Here is a 15090-nt window from a genome sequence, read left to right as displayed (position 1 = left end):
GGCAAGGGCTCCCATCCGGGTGCTGCAGGTGCCAGGACAGACTGTCAGCAAGGCCACTTGTCCCCTAACTCACCGCCAGGACCAGGAGGATAATAAAAAGCAGCCTTTAATGCTACGCTTGTTCGGGGAGCTGTTTCACTGGAGATAATCGGTTGGCCGGCTTGCTTGGGAAGAGAAATCTCAGCACGCTGCAATCAAAATACAGTCCAACAGCATCACCCTCTCCTATCGGCAAGAAAAACTCTCATCTATTCTTCCATTTCCCAAAGACATCCTCTGTAGACAACACAGAGGATTTTGGCAGCCCAAGGGTATCACTGATGGAATTATTACACCTGCAGTAAGACGACTGAATGAAAAAGAACCGTGCACATGCCTTAAAAACATGTTCCACGCTGTGAATAACTCAAAAATAAATCCCGTACTAATACTTCAATAAATTCCTGTGGCTGACTTCCTTCTAATCTCTGTTTTATCGGTACCTCATTTCAGCTCTGGCTTACACAGGTTTTCCAGCCTGTTGTACGTATATATTTAAAAGATATGTTACATTTCAGCAAAAGGTTTGGAATAAATACAGCCTTTTTTTTTAAATATTAACAATCATAGCGTTTGGAATTATACAATACATATTGTTATCAAACTACACTGGGATGAAACCTTGTACAGAGGGCACAGGCAATGAGGGAAAAATATATATATATATAAAGACCAGAGTTCGAAAGGATGCAGAAAGCCTGCGCAGAGCAGCCTGGTGGCTACAGCCACTTTTCATTCAGCTTGAATTCTGCTGCATCACATTGCAAATCAGTTAAAGCAACATCTGAATCATTCCCTAAGACAGCTCTCAACCCATAAAATGAGCATCACATACAGGGTACCCATAAAACGACGCTCCACAAAGAATACATAAGTCAGAACTCTTTAATAATGTATCAGTTCAATTGACAATACTTCTGGTTACAGAGCACCAAATTATATTTTAGGTTACAGAGGAATTCTGACTTCATTAATACTGTATCAAGAAATCAATAATGAAATGCCTATCAAGAAATAAAGACCTGCTCGCCGCAGGCATCGCGACGGCAGCCCCCAGGTTTGGCTCCTGCACTGCTGCTCCCCGGGCCTCAGGGATGCGGCGCTGGAAAGCCACAGCATCCCGGCGTGTGCTGGATGAGGAGCACGTAACCGAGTTAAGTTTGCATACGTTATTCACCAAGTAGCACCGCTCCGACTACACTATTTATCTATGAATTAAAAAAAAAAAAAAAAAACAACAAACCAAGAATTCCTTCGAAATGCAGCGTACGGCTTGCGTTCCAGGATCGGGTAAACCACGTGGCTGTCTCTAAACTCAAACATGATGACTGCAGTAACAGGCCTTCCATTTTAAACAAGCAGCAATTTCTTATGCCTCTCTCCATCCGCTTTGAACGCACCACTCCCACTAATCCAGGCAAAACTCCTTTGCACAGTTATATGTTTGAGTTTCAGTGAACTCAAACAGGTAACTGCATACTCGGCAATCTCTTCACTTTGCCCCCTATTGCTACGTTTTATACAAAAATTCAAACGCCAGCATCATCCTCCCAGAACAAGAGGGTTGCCTCGCAGCGTGCAGGTCGCCGCCGCTTCCCCCGCTCTCCGGGCAGGAACAAGACCCCAGCCGGCCCCTCTGCTCCGCACAGAGAGGAGCCACCACCCCCCAGCCGGTCCCTTCGTACCCACCCCCTCGACGCCGATGGAATAGCACCTTGTAGCAAAAACATCCATTTTCTTGCCAACTGCTTTTGCTGAGAAATTTTCAGCGTGCTTCCAGATACAGAGTCATTCACCTTAATGTTTCTGTATACAGGCAAGTTTTTTTTCTCCTAAAGCACCTTCATTCACCAACGATGGCCTTCAAGTGCTCTGATACAACCTTCAGACACAGGATCTCCAGCTGGAGTTAAGCCCTGCCATAAATCCACACTGAAGAGTATTTTGGAAACGGGGACTGAAATACACCATCTCATTTACAAAATGAAAATACCACTCAAAGGACGTACAAACATAACCCTCAGGTTCTCTATATAATTGAACGATTTCTCCTGCAGAACTCCCACTCTTTCAGTGAGCAGGGTGGACCGCGCTCACATCAGTCAGGCAAACATGCACTATTTCTTATTATCTTTCTGCTTTCCACCCCACACAGCATTCAGTGCTTGCCTGGGCTCTTTCGGGTTCTTTGCTCCAGTACAACTGACCTGCTCCGAAATCTTGGCGAACACATTTGCAGGACGTCATCAGACAAGAAGTACATAAGCCCTTTACTGATACCACGTGCAGCTGACTTCTCATAAAACACCAAGGGTAGCCGGGACAAGGCAGCATCGCGCCGCAGGCTTCCTACAGCTCTTTCTCACTTTGCAGTTTGTCATCCTGTGTTCACCCATTTTTCTTCATGTAACCTCTTAAATGAAAAAGGTCACCAAGCACACCGGTCGAAGCACTCCTATAACATGCTCTAAAACTAGTTCAGTCAATAATGCAAGTCTCCAGCTTTGGTCCATCAACCAACAGCTCAGAATAAACCAATTCACGGCACAACCTGTCTTACAGAAGAGTCAAAAAGCACACGGTGTGCACAGGACGAGACAGGTGCCTTGATTTAATGAGAGCAGGTTTTGCTATAATGAAGCACACACCATCATGTGAGAGAGATGCCAAGAAAATACAACCTTTGATATCGCCATAAGCCACCGCTGTCACTCTCCGCTCGGGAACATGCACGAGCCCATGTAACCTGTGCAACGCGAGGACCACAGCTCTGCCCATCCCCTCCTTCAGCTTCACGAGAATCCACGTGGAAGAGGAAGGTCTTACAGAACCCTTGACCTTGCAGATTCCCCAAACCGCCACCTTCCCACTTCCAACCATTTCAGCCCAACACGGCGCACTTCTGACATTGCCAGGCTGTATAATCCACAGCCGGGAACGCAATACGGGGCGGGGGAATTAAAACACCACCAAGGAAAACTGGGATTCAAGACAGCTGTTCTGGCAGAGGCCAGCTGTTAACTCACCTAGATGAAAAAACCTGATTGAGCTAGATAACAGATAGATAAACATAAACATATGAAGCAGAAAAGGGGAAAGAAACAAGATACAAAAGCGAACTAGGACCCAAATGTGCTAAAATTATTACTTTGCACCTGCAGTTCCCAGGCTCGGGATAAATTTCTGTAGCCAAACAGCAGCATCACACCGATTTGAGGTATATAAGGATGTCTGGTTTTATTAAAGGTGTCGGGGGCATAGGAAGCTTTTAAACTAGGAATTCAGTTTTTATCATTTACTTGGAAGAACATACTAAATGCATTTAAGGAATACAGAGTGTGTTAGTCAAAGCACAGCAAGCAAGGCTGGTGTAACACAGCTCCTGTGTCATTCTTTTATTTGCAAGCAAAGGCAGAGCAAATTAAAGGAACCAAGCACTACACCCACGCCGTTTTGTTTCTCACATTATCTCTTTCCCGTCTTCTCCCACACTTCCAAAACAACTGCTTTTGTCGCCTGAGGAAACAAATGATTTTAGCTGAACTCCCTTCACTCCCCCCCGACACAGAGCCCCCGTACGCGAGGTTTGCACCCGCACCGGCACAGCCTCTGCCGGGTGGTCTCTGCTCGTCCCACCTCCGCCCCTGCCCCCTTCCTCTCTCGGGGCGCCACAGGTGCCACCACCCCGGCACAAAGCAGAGGCAGGCTGCGCCGCAAGCCCCCGGTGCCATCGACAGCCAGTAGAGACCATTACTCCCATTAGGGACCGCTCAAGGCCCAGCTCCCACCTCCAGCAAGAAGAAGACGGGGCCGGTGCCACCTCCCCGCATCGAGACTTAAATGGTTTCATTTGTTACCCAGCAAAGCAAACCGGGAACTTAACGTGCCTCCTGGATAAGGCGAGCGGATTATATCTGCATAAAAATCTCTTTTAAATGACATCCAGTTTCCAGCTAGAAACTTCAGCTGTCATTAATTTTCATCAGAAGTTACGTTTTTTTTAAGCCCCAAAGCGCAACATGCACAGGAGCCAAGATTGCCATGCACATAATAAATATTTTTCAGTTCTCGGCCTCTTTATTCCTCCTTTCCAAGTTTTCTGTTATAGAGCTTATAACATCTTAGGAAAACAAGCTCGGCAAGCAATGTCACTTCTTTTAACTCAGCGCTCCCTACTCCGTACAATACAGACACAGGCGACGGGTTCGAAGCTACGCAGCTGGACGCACAGCAAATCACCTCACCCTATGGAAATAAGCCACAAGGAGAAGAACCTCACAGAAAATAATAATAAAAAAAAAAAGATACACCCTTTCCCAATTAAAAAACCCTGTCCAATCTCACAGCAGATATCCACTAACCCTTTCTACAACCCAAACCAATGGTTTTTAACCAAGGCTAATCTCACCCAAGGGACAGTAAGAGTTTGCACACAGCCAGGTCACCCCTTAGCTGCTGGTCCCGTGCATCTGAACGCCGTGTATACCGACAGCCATGCTCACCTCCAGAAGGGCTGGGTGAAAACAGTGTGGATGTGCTGACAGGAGAGAAATGGCTTTTTAGAGCTGAATTTCATGCGTGAGCCCTACCTGGGGGGCCGGGGACAAGCCCGAGAGCTCAGACACCCCGCTTCCCAGTTGGGTGGCATGGAGGCAAGTTAGTGGGGATGGCTGTCGGTGGGACACGTAGTGCTTGGTGAGTTAACGGAGATGTCCGTCGGTGGGATGCCCAGCGCTCAGCAAATTAATCGGGATGCCCATTGGTGGGGTACCCGATGCTTGGTGAGTTAGCAGTTGCCCATCGGTGGGGTACCCGATGCTCGGCGAGTTAGCAGTTGCCCATCGGTGGGGTACCCGATGCTCGGTGAGTTAACGGGGATGCCCGTCGGTGGGATGCCCAGCGCTCGGCGAGTTAACAGGGATGCCCATCAGTGGGGTAACCGATGCTTGGCGAGTTAACAGGGATGCCCGTCGGTGGGACGCCTGATGCTCAGTGAGTTAAGGTGGGACGCCTAGCGCTCGCCAGTTAACAGGATGCCCATCGGTGGGGTACCCGATGCTCGGCCGTTCCCGCGGCCCCGATGCCATCTCACCCGTGCCCCCCACCGCCCAGAAGCCCAGCCCGGTGTCACAGCCCACCCGGCCGCCTCGCCTCGACGCGAGGGTGCCCGCTGCCCTCCGGGCTCCCACGGGAGCGCGCCCGTCCCTCGGGCCTCTCCAGCGGGCTCGGCGGCACGGCCGTACCCCCGAGGCCGGGCACCCCGCGGGGACGGGGACACGCGTGCCCCCGCCGGCCTCGGGGGCAGCCCCGGGGGGCGAGCGCGGCCCCGGGCGGCGGCTGCCAGCGCCCCGGGTGCGGGCGGGAGCACGCCAAGGCCGGCCGCTGCCCGACCCGCACCCGGGGACGGGCCGGTCCCCCGGCGGGCATCGCCCCCCGCCCCGGGCTCCCCGGCACCTGCGCGGCCGGCGACCACCTGCGCCGCGTCCCCCTCGCCGGCAGCACGGAGCCGCTGCCCCCCGGCTCCCAGCCTCCCTCCGTCCTCTTCCTCCCTCCCTCCCTCCCTCCCTCCGCCGCACCGGGCTCCGCTCACCTCGCCGGTCCGGCGGCTCCGCGGGCCCCTCGGCGCCGCCCGCGGGACCCTCCCCGGCCCGAGCGGCGGGCAGAGGCGGCGGCAGCCACGCAGGAAATTTCCCCTCGCCGCCGCCGCCGCCGCCGCCTCCTCCTCCTCCTCCTCCTCCTCCTCCCCCCCCCTCGGCGCCGCGGCGGCGGGCGCGGAGCCGCCTGGCGGACACTGCCCGTATCGGCGGGGGATGCGGGGGGTGAGGGGCATGCGGCGGGATGCGGGGACTCGGGGGGATGCGGGGACTCGGGGGGATGCGGAGGACGCGGGAGAAGGCAGGAGGATGCGGGGAATGCGGCGGGATGCAGGGGGATGGGGGGACGCGGGGGGATGCGGCAGGATGCGGGGGGGACACGGGGGGATGTGGGGGGCCTGACCCGGGTGGAGGTGGAGGGGACCCCCCTCCCCGTGTTCAGCCCGAGCCCGCCTGCCCACCGGCGGGTGCTGCATCACCCCGGGGCCGGCCCCCCTCCTGCTGGGAATGATTTGATCGGCAGACGAGAAGTTACTGTGTGTTGAGACCGAAGTTTCAGGCAGGGCTTCGGCTCCAGCCTGGCACGGACACCACTACTACACCCGCCAAGATCTCAGAAGTCAGATCTGTGCATGCTCCAAGAGCCTCATTTCATCTGGCGCTTCACAGAGACAGCGCTGAGGATGCGCGGGAGCACGAGGGATGGGTGTTTGACAGCAGCGAGTTCCCCTTGGGCGGCAAGCGTGAAGTTGGGCGTCCTCCTTTCCCAAAATCGCTGGTATGACACACCTCCGAAGGACCTGAGGGGCCCCTGTCAGGATCAGCCTCCCGGGATCCTTCCTCCTTCTGCTCACCCGACCATCACCACCTCCATCCGGCTGGGGTGGACGGGACAAGTCTGAGGCCTTTTGCACCCACCTCCCCTCCCGAGAAACCTCTGCAGCAGCTCGGGCTGCATGGGGCCGATGAATCAAGACGGTGAAACCCAGAATAGAAACGTCAGGCTGAAAAGTAGGGCAGGGAGGAGGGGATTACTGAAGGAAAGGCGAGAATCAGGGAGTCGGAAGGCACATCTTGCTTTCTTTTGTCTCCAGTCCCTTGGATACCACCTATCGCAGAACAAGGCGCTCTGCAGAAGAAACCTCTCCTCCAGGAGGGCCTCGTGTATATGTTACCTTCAAAGACCCATATCTGTGCACACCATATTTAAGCGTACCAAAGGACATCAGACAATTAGCGATTGTATGAAAAGACCATCGAAACAAAATGTTAGAACATCTGTGAATATTTGTGTCTTCTGCAGAAATCTTAATCAGAGCCTAATTACGTCCCTTCGGCATCACGTTGGCTAGGAAACAGCAATTTAGTGGAACGCTAAAATTTTTCAGCAGACATGGCAGTGCAAGCGGGCACGGCACCAGGAAGGCGTTTGATTTTAATGAACGTGTTTGTGGATCAACTGACTGCAAGTCAGCAATTTTCTCGCTGGTAACCATTTGCAAGAAGTTGTATATTAATTTAAATGACTGCTTATATCCAAGCAACAAAATAAATGGAATTATTACATGTTGGATAAAATTACCACATTTTTTGTTAGTGCAGAAATTAAAAGTACTATTATACCGTGGTTCCAAAATGAATTACTCATGAGAAAGAAACACGAAGCTGAAGTTGGACAATAAAGAACTGAAGAAAATGCATGTTATAGTCATTAATACATTATTGGGGGGAATGAGATTTTTCTGTAGATAAGGGGAATATCTAAATAACTTGTACAATTGTGAAATAAAGTTATAAAAGAAACTTAATCCAATCTTTCTTGCTCCAGCATCCCATACTCAAGTCCTCAGTGTAACTATTGCTAGGACATGACCTCCACACCTGGGGCCATAGCTCTGCTTTCTCGCAGTCAAGTCCCGGATACTTCTAAGCCCGGGTTTATGCTGCTGATGTGTTTCAGGACACACTAATGAGCTGGAGCCAACAGGAGCGAGTAAGCCTGAGGCTGATCTTATCTTCAGTTGCTGGCTAGAGAAAAAAAATATGGTGTGATGTTCTCTGATACAGGCTTTGTCCAGAAAACTAGATTAGCACCCTGCAAAGCCTAGGAGCTGGGGATCCGAAGAACGAAGCGTCTTTAAACCCATTTTCAGTGCTCTCCAGGCAAGGTCTGAAGAGAATGTGCGCTGTTAAGAAAGGGGAGAGGATGAGAAATGAAGCTGCTCTGGGATTTGAAGCAATTCAGCTGCGCCGACAGAGCTTAGCTGCTTCATCAGAAAACAAATTTAAGAAATTGGAAGACTGAAATACGATAGAAGAAATAAGATGAAAACCGGTGGATGTCCGCGTGTTTAGCCCGATAGAGCTCCAACAGTGGCTTTTCTTTGTCCATCTCACAGTCCACTGGTCGTCTGTCTATTCCTCTCTTTCCATCACAAATCAAACACATTCTCAGAAATGTCAGCTCTTTGGCAACCGCTTCACCCCGGCTTCCAATTTGCCGGAGGAGCTGCAGGACCTCCGACAGCTTCTGGCAGGACCCGGCACCTGCAGCCCTTGTTCCGCACTGTGGAAGTAACATTATTCCAGTAGAAGGGGTGGAAACTTTCCCATGAACAATTATAGTCACTTTGCCGCTCTCTGTTACAAAAAGCATCTCCTCTGCTTCAAGCTCAAGAAATATATTACAAAAAGAGGCGATATTTGAACACCAAATATTTGTTTCGGGTGCTCCAGCGCGACAGTGAACCTGATAGCGCCAGGTAAGATAAAACGATGTCTCTTGCTTTCCGTACAACGCCCGTAAAACCAAAAGGCGATAATGCGTGGTCACAGCCTAGAGAGAGGATTTCAAGGAGCAGCACCTATAGTCTTATTAAAGCATACAGTACCGACCATAATCCTACCACTTCCCTTCACGTAGACAAAAGCTCTCCAAATATTTACCAGGCTCCCACGCTTACTGAGAAACGGCCACCGTACCCTTGGTAGCGGCTCGGTAGGTCTGTCTCTTTACCGATACGCTGGAACACAAATTGTAAACGTCCTGAAGAAGTTGGGAAATCAGAGGCAGCACAGCAAACCGCAGATACAGACACATGATTTCTGTAACTGCAAATGCATCTCAGCCTAAAAATACGCTAAAAACTCCTTAAAGTGAAGTTAATTGGGCAAAAGGATGAGAATATGCAACATCCCAGCGGTAGCTAATGCAATGACTTCAAAGAGGTCTTTTTATAAGATTTTTACACTTGGAATCTAAAATTATTAGTATCTAGGAATATATTTAAGTATTCAAGGCTACATATCTTTATAATTGTTACAGAAATTGCAACAAATGAAAGCCTGCCCTGCCAGCTCTTCTCTCCATCCCCACCTCCAGGTTTTGTTCTAAACATTACAAACCTCAACTCAGCTTCAAAGCCACATTTTTATTAAATTGAAAATACTGCAGAGGCCATACTTTCTGCCTCTTACAAGGCCAGAAGGCTTTTTTTCCCCCACCCTTCAATAAACTGTACTTGACCACTCAACTTGCACTTGTCAGTCATGAATGACAGCAGCTTTTTAATGCCTAAACGCATCAGTTTTGCAAGTCATCTTTTGAGGTATGGAAAGATGATACCCGCGGAGATCTTAGAGGCTTTAGTGGAGCTCAGCCGCTTTGGTAACTGCAGTCACTGACCTTTGGGGTTAAAGAAAAACAGAAAACTTTCAAAATTTTATTTTAAAAACTCGGGTTTTTTTCCCAGAACAGCCTGTGCTGTTCTGTTTAAACCCCACAAGCATTCTACAACTTGGAAATGGAGAGAAACAGGACAAGCAAGGAGTCAGACGCTCAGTAAGCCACTACCAAAGTTCGGGTCTCCTTCAGCTGCCTTGGCATGTCTTATGTTAAAAGCTTTAGAAGATAAACTTTCCAATGGAAAAATTAATTTCTTATTAAAACTTAACTCTGGCTAATTGCTTAATCTCAAAATCTTTGAGAATAGGCAATTTCAAGGGCTGCCCCTGCAGCCGCCACGCGAGGCAAGCGGCGTTCCCATTTGGGCAAGGAGCGCTCACGGCAAGCAGAGATGCTGAACGTGGCTTTTCCTCCTCTATCACGACCAGCGCATTGGGTTTGCGTGGCAAGGCTTGGTAGTGGGGGGGCTACAGGGGTGGCTCCCCCTGTGTCCAGTGGAGCCAATGCCAGCGGGCTCCAAGATGGACCCACCGCTGGCCAAGGCTGAGCCCATCAGCGACAGCGGTAGCACCTCTGGGATAACGTATTTAAGAAGAAAAAAAAAAAACCCAGGCAATTGCAGCCAGGAGAGGGGAGTGAGGCTGTGTGAGAGGAACAAGCCTGCAGACACCAAGGCCAGTGAAGAAGGAGGGGAAGGAGGTGCTCCAGGCACCAGAGCAGAGATTCCCCTGCAGCCCGTGGTGAAGACCACGGTGAGGCAGGCTGTGCCCCCGCAGCCCAGGGGGGTTAGCGGTGGGGCAGATACCCCCCTGCAGCCCAGGGGGGTTAGCGGTGGGGCAGAGATCCCCCTGCAGCCCAGGGGGGTTAGCGGTGGGGCAGATACCCCCCTGCAGCCCAGGGGGGTTAGCGGTGGGGCAGAGATCCCCCTGCAGCCCAGGGGGGTTAGCGGTGGGGCAGAGATCCCCCTGCAGCCCAGGGGGGTTAGCGGTGGGGCAGAGATCCCCCTGCAGCCCAGGGGGGTTAGCGGTGGGGCAGATACCCCCCTGCAGCCCAGGGGGGTTAGCGGTGGGGCAGATACCCCCCTGCAGCCCAGGGGGGTTAGCGGTGGGGCAGATACCCCCCTGCAGCCCAGGGGGGTTAGCAGTGGGGCAGAGATCCCCCTGCAGCCCAGGGAGCACCCCATGCCAGAGCAGGAGGATGCCCGAAGGATGCTGTGACCCTGTGGGAAGCCCGCGCTGGAGCAGGTTTGCTGGCAGGACCTGTGACCCCGCAGGGACCCACGCTGGAGCAGCCTGTTCCTGAAGGGCTGCACCCCATGGAAGGCATCCATGCTGGAGCAGCTCATGAAGAAATGCAGCCCGTGTGAAGGATTCATGCTGGAGAAGTTCCTGGAGGACTGTCTCCTGTGGGAGAGACGAGCGTTCCCACGCTGGAGCAGGAGAGGAGTGTGAGGAGTCCTTCCCCTGAGGAAGGAGTAGCAGATACAGCTGTGATGAACTGACCCCAACCCCCATTCCCCATCCCCCTGCACCGCTGGGTTGGGGGAGGAGGTAGAGAATTCGTGAGTAAAGTTGAGCTTGGGAAGAAGGGAGGGGTGGGGGAAAGGTGTTTTAGGATTTAGTTTTTATTTCTCATTATCCTACTCTGACTTGATTGGTAATAAATTAATTTTTTTTTCCCAAGCCGAGTCTGTTTTGCCTGTGACGGTAATTGCTGAGTGATGTGTCCCTGTCCTTATCTTGACCCACGAGCTTCTGGTTATATTTTCTCTCCCCTGTCCAGCCGAGGAGTGACGGAGCAGATTTGGTGGGTGCCCACCACAACCAGGCATATCTGGCCACCACCTGCTCAGGTACCTGAGTACAAAACACAGTTGTATTGTGAATATATTCTAGAGCAGCAGGGGCTGTGCCTCAGGAGACAAGTACAGACACCAGCTAGCTTACTCAGAGGGTTTTACCGAGGAAAGCTCTTGCAGCAGGCAATCATTTTACTCCAGGATTTTGCTCAATCGCATTTGCCTTGGTGCCAGCGCGGTGGCTTTGGGATCTTCTGCCTTTTTGTCTTTCAAGATGGACCCCACCAGTCACTGTTCCCGCTGACTGCTCGTGGGAAAGGACGCTGCTCCGGGGCGGCTGGCGGCAGCACGACATTCCAGCTCTCACTCCCATACTTACCAATACCTGCCTCTGCGTCAGGGCTCCGAAATCAATGACTATCTAGTGATGGAGCTCTCAGCTGAGAAGTTTTAGTCATTTTCTGAGAAGAAATCCAAACAACGTTTAAAAAAAACAACCACCCAAACATGTTTTTTTTTTTTCAATAGCGCTGTAAAAAAGGTCAGAGCAAGAGAAGAATGAAATCAGAAGATGGAATAGTGCAAATCCACCGCGCGGCAGCACCGGGTATGGATACACAGAACTTGTGATCGCGTCCCCCTCGCTTTCCCAAACAGTTGTTGCAATAATTTTGCAGTTCAGTTGAGCCTCAAATTTTTCACCTGCAGCTACAATAAAATGCATGATGCTGCATCCGATTTCCCTCATCCAGTCCAAAAGGCATGAACAAATCCCTATTTCAGTCACCACTTGCAATGCTGCCTTCAAAGCGACCAGAGGGAAAAGATCAGTCTCATTCTTAGTGTCCTATATTACGTTTATAATCATTTGTTTCAATTACAATTTACCTGTCTCAGAAGAAGTCGAGGCAACGCTGGTAACGTGTGGCCTGATCCTGCAACGCTGCCCATACATCTGCTTTGCGTGGGGCTTCATCGACTCCATTCGGGGCCAAGCGCGGCTCCAGGCTCTTGCCACCTCAGGTGCCGAGCTCCTCTGCAGTTAGACGTGGAAAACAGAAAATGAAAAGGACGTGAAAGCTTTGTGTGATGTACAAGGGTGCACCACAAAGGGGGTATCCAAGGAAAATCACAAATATTGGCACAACCGCCAGCCAACCACTCTGCTAAATCACCTTGCCTCCTGTCAACTGTTGTTTTAAAATGAAAGATTTAAGTAAATATGGAATTTTTTTCTCTTAAACCAACAGTAACCGTTGTTAAACATTGTGGTTGCAACAGAACAGGACATAGCTTGCAGTGGCTTCACCTTGAATTTCCCCGGCTGCGGCTGAGCGCCCTTGCCTGCGAGCCAGCTCGGAGCCAGCATCCCTCGGGAGGTGGCACCCCTCTGGAGCTGTGGGCAAAGCAACAAACCACCGTGGGATATTTTTTTTTCCACAAGTAAGAATGTGCTTGTAACATAGAAAAATAAATTTATATGAAACTTTTGCAAATAAAAGCCTTCATTTTATATTTTTATGTATCTGGTTGCTTAAAGCAAACTAACTTTTATATAAATAGAAAAGAAATACTCACACACACTACATTTAAAAACACAGGGCCTTGTGTAATTTTGTATAGCAAAGGATTGCAAGACTCTCTGCTGTCCATCCGATTCATAACAAATCACTCCGATTTTTGTGTTTGACTGCTGTGCGGGGCCGGGTCGGTGTCAGTGGGGGCAGAGCCGGGAGGGCGCTGGTAGGGAAACATTTTCTCTGAGTCAGAGAAAACCAACCTCTTCTCTTTCTCCCAAGGCGTGTCATGTCAAAGTACGATTTTCATTACAAGATATAAGATATTTTTTTTTTTTAGGTAGTTGTGAGAAAAAGAGAGATGCAATCATACCACCGGCAGAGAATAGATTAGCTTCAAGGTGACAGGGAAGAAAAAGGCAAATTATACAGTCTCACTTACAGAGCAATTCCCCCGGCCTCAGGAGAGTTTCAATGAGTTGAGGCACAAAAATTTGAGCTGAGTCACCTGAAACTAAATATAATTGAGTAAGATTGCTTAGAAAGGAACTACAGGCTATCCGTCACAGCTCTTAGTCTCTGTTACTGAGTATTTTTAAAGGTGTGGGTGCTCAGTTCATTTAAATTTCTCTCAAGTCAGCCAAAGGAGGAACCCTGAGCAGCAGCTGAAAATTTATTCCCTCAAAGTTAGACAAATATCAGTTCTTAAATATATATATTTTAAAAACATATTTCATAGGGGACAAGTGGCACAGCTGGCGGCACAGGGCTGATGGCAGGAGGGCAGATTTTTACCTCAGTTTATTAAAAAATATCCTTGGACTATAAATACTTGGGCTATGATCTTTGTATGCCGTTAAGCAGCAAACAGAATTATTGGATTAAGAAACCTGTCGAGGTAGATCAGTCTAATAAAGTTTAGCCATATTGATATGGTTAAAATTTAACTGAAGTACTGGATGGAAACGAGAGACAGGTCTCTTGTTTCTTATTTCTTTGGAAGGGCTGAAAAGCTCCCCTTTGGTCTTCAGTGCTTAAATCGTGTTTTGACTGATTTCTGCTGTTACATACGTTAAGTACGTATGAAGCATATAAGTTATTTATGAATAAAATGTATAAATTCTTAAAAGCAATGACAACAAAAGTTTCATTAAAGTCCAATTTGAAAAAAAAAAAAGCAAGACCGTATCACACCAAAGAGCAGCCGTACATCTCAGAAGTCAAATCCATTGATTTCAAATGTGATTACTGCTTTAAAGTTTCGAATTGAGAAATCATAACGCTCGAACAATTACAGCACAACACCACTGCGTTGCAGAACAGCTGTTTTCTCCTCCCGAGAAATTCTTTGCCATTTCAAATTCAGAAAAATTTAGTCTCTCCAAGTCTTTGCAGTACGAAACAGTCAAGCTTTAGGAAGGCAGCTCAACAGGTTTATTTAGCAATGCTGTTAATACAGACTGCTTTCCAAAGATTAATTTAAAAAAATGCTAGGTCATCCAGAAGCATGGGTCCAATATAACAGAGAATTATAACATTATATGTTATTATAACATTATAACTAATACAAATAAAAGCTTATGGAATCTCTTTTACTTTATCCTAACAATAGATTATTAATTTAGGTTTCATATTAATAGATTATTAATTTAGGTTTCATATTTCACGCAAACAAAATGGGGACGTGATGCCTAGTTTACCTTAAATTCTAGAAATGTTGCTTATTATTAAGACTGAAGTCATGTACGTTCTGTCTGATGTCGTGTTGTTACTGTCTTTTGTCTTCATTTAGGTCAATTTGGGCAGAAGAAAAGAATATATTCTCTTGCTTTATAGTCCAGAAGAGATTTTCTTCAGTATCGTTTCCTTTACATATCCACTACTTCATCGAAATTAATCCCTACTTCAGGTTTTTGTTTCTTCTCTGGCAAAAAAAAAAAAAAAAGTCCAAAAAAAAGGGAAGGAGTTGCGTGAAATTAAATGGAATTTAATTAAGAATTAGAGCTCTTCCTTGGAAACTAATCTACTAACAGCAGATGGAATCTCCTTACCCCCAAAACCAGAGTGTTTTCACAAAGAGCATAAAGAATTTAAAAAAGATCTTAAAAGAGATAACTGGTGAGCTGCTAAGGAATCTGGGAATTTGAACAGAGAAGGAACATTTTGTTAATCTTTACCGTAACAAATTAGATACAGATTTAGCAAAAATACTTTCTGGCCTAGTTATCAGCTTTTTCAAGAGAAAATGCAAGAACAGGCCAGAAAAATTTTGTCAGGGTGTAAAAATTCTCCCAGAAGCCGTAAGGCGAGCTGGGAACCCAGGCCCCGCAGGCGTCAGGCTCCGGAACATGCCCCCAGAGCCGAGAGCTGAAAAGCTACGGGTCAGCGCGGCAATCGTAAATCGTCTGCCAACGATTCCTCCCGGCCTTTGGCAGGCTGGTTTTGGTGTAACTGTGG

At 48.8% G+C, this 15090-nt stretch overlaps 1 protein-coding gene across 2 annotated transcripts in view; it reads right to left on the bottom strand.

The window, feature by feature from the left end:
* The window catches only part of PTPRE (protein tyrosine phosphatase receptor type E), a 109571-nt gene extending 103812 nt beyond the window's left edge, over positions 1-5759 (bottom strand). The window contains exon 1 of one of the 2 annotated variants that reach the window (XM_075107726.1): positions 5630-5759. The gene's annotated coding sequence lies outside the window, so the exon portion shown is untranslated. The remainder of the gene's footprint in view (positions 1-5629) is intronic. The other variant, XM_075107725.1, reaches the window with a different exon arrangement.
* Positions 5760-15090: the final 9331 nt, after the last annotated feature.

This window comes from Phalacrocorax aristotelis, chromosome 12, assembly GCF_949628215.1.
Source record: "Phalacrocorax aristotelis chromosome 12, bGulAri2.1, whole genome shotgun sequence".
In the NCBI taxonomy this organism is placed as follows: domain Eukaryota; kingdom Metazoa; phylum Chordata; class Aves; order Suliformes; family Phalacrocoracidae; genus Phalacrocorax; species Phalacrocorax aristotelis.
Note: the sequence above shows the minus strand (reverse complement) of the source record. Positions and strands in the feature narration are given on the sequence as shown.